Consider the following 2,356-nt stretch of genomic DNA (forward strand, 5'->3'; position numbering starts at 1 on the left):
CTGACCTTATTACTCAGACTCTTTCCTGCCTGAAATATCACAGCCCCTGCTGAGCTGCTGACGGCTGCAAAAATTGTTTGATGTTGAAATGGCGAGGAGGACATGGACTTGAGGACGGCTGGGGTGGCTGGCAAGATGAGAGACAGTTCAGGAGGGTCACATCTGTGTGGGATTCTTGGAATTCATAAGTTCTCTGCTGCATAACTTAATCAACACCTGTCATGAAAGCAGAGAGGGGACTTGGACAGTTTCTGCATTTGTATTTCTTTGTATGAACAGCTATCAGGAATAAACATATTAAACGCGTACTTATTACTTTGTAAGCTGTCCACTGAACCAGGCTGTGGTATTTGGCATTTACTTTTTTTTTGCACTTGGTGGTGATTAATCAAGTCATTCTGCCGTGCTGTTTAATTGTTTGCTAGTAAAGAGAATGCTGTCATGTATTTCAGAACCCTGGGAATCCATCCACACACACAACACAGTCATCAAATACTGCGGTCTCAGACCTTCGTTTGCTATAGTGTCCTTTGAACAGTTAGTCCCAGAGCTCTGTGCAGATCTGTGTTGCAGGTGACAAGACAGCAACAGAGGGCCAGGTGAGTAGAGCAGAGGAAATGAAAAACCGCCAGTGGGAGAAAAGGAACCTCGTGCAGAGAGGGGCTGAGAGGGACTGAACGACAGTCTTTTGTTTGCTTTAATGCCCTGTGCAGAGCTCTGTAGAGATCTGTGTTGCAGGTGACAGTATAGCAGCAGTGGGCCATGTGGGCACAGAAGAGACAAAAACAAAGAAAACAAAAACCTCCAGTGGGAGGAAGGAAACCTCTGGGGGTCCCGGGCCCTGTGGTTGTACCCCCCATCCAGGCAATGAGTGTCAGGAACCCAGGCTGTGGGAAAATAAAAAGACGGTAAGGTGTGTTACATGGCACAACACTATGGTTTGAAGTAATAAAGTTATGTAACACACTCTGAACATCAGCAGCCCTGTTAGATTACAAAATAAGAAAAAAAGAGACTAAAGAGATGGGTCTTGAGCATTAATTTAAAGACTGGGGCTGTAGGGGCATCTGTTATGTGTTTTTGCACAATGCGAAACAGGAGATGAGACAAAACCTCAATCAATCAGCAAATGAGCACAATGAGAGACTACCCATCCATAGCACAAGAAACAGACTCGTCAATCATGTCCCCTAGCAAACAAATAAATCTCCTCAGCAGCAAATTGACAATTTCAACACCATTTTAAAAGAGTTGATTAATGTTTTGACGGACGAAAACCTTTGTGGAGAAATGATATTCACACCAAAGATATTGCAGCAGATCTCATGGTTTTAAGGGGCATTTTGGTTTCGTGGTTGTTTCTCGTTCTTTGGACCACAAGTGTTGTAACAGGCTTTTTTACGCGAAAAACCTCGGGATGATCCACATAACGACTTTCAAGTATCTGTTTTTTTTTTGTTTTACAGCAGAAATGAAGAGCGCAACGGAGAGGGGCTATCAAAAATAGCACCACGTTATGGGAAGTGAAACTGAGTTACAAAATCCGTCCGAAAAGGCTTTCTTCTACTCAGCCGAGAAAACAACAACTCATTCAAGTGAAAAGTTGTCCGTCATCTGCGGTTAACCCTTGAATTCCTTATTCGGAGAAAACCTGTCATTCTACTGTTGAAATAGCAACCGCTGGTGTTCATGTTAGCCACACAAAGTAGCCAAAGCAATTTGTCCATTGAGTATATGATAGTAATTATTTTTTTTGCCAGCATCTGCCTTAGGCCCTGTTGAAAAATGTTTATTTTTGGCATTTCATCTGAAGTAAACATTACCAAAATATCAAACAGGCATTCCTGGGTTTTAGGTTAACAAAAATCATCTCTTGTGACTACTTTCAGCTTAAATGGCTGGAAAAGCGATTTTATTTTGTGCTTGACTATGAAACAGTCAAAATAATCTGAAGGTTACTCCTCCACAGAAGAATATGAAAAGATGAGAAGCTTAGTTTTGGACAATACCAAACACAAAATAAGCCACTTCTTCTTAAGATGTGCATTAACATTGATTCAACACAATTTTTCCTCTCTGAAATCACAAGAGGCCTCTGCTTGGAGTCCAGATGTAACCAATGAAACTGGTCTTTAAGCTGGAAGTTACATTAAACACAAAAACATAAGGTTGGAACAATTGGAATAGTATCTAGTTCTAGCATATAAAACTTAAGGAGATCTCTGCTACTTACAGTATATACAAAGAGTGTGCCCCTTGAAAACACCCATGTTGCAATATCATTTCCTCTACAATATCACAAGCTACTGGACAGTCACTCACCATGCACAGAAAAACAACTACTGAGAGGACTGAG

The sequence above is a fragment of the Lepisosteus oculatus genome, chromosome 16 (genome assembly GCF_040954835.1).
Source record: "Lepisosteus oculatus isolate fLepOcu1 chromosome 16, fLepOcu1.hap2, whole genome shotgun sequence".
In the NCBI taxonomy this organism is placed as follows: Eukaryota; Metazoa; Chordata; class Actinopteri; order Semionotiformes; family Lepisosteidae; genus Lepisosteus; species Lepisosteus oculatus.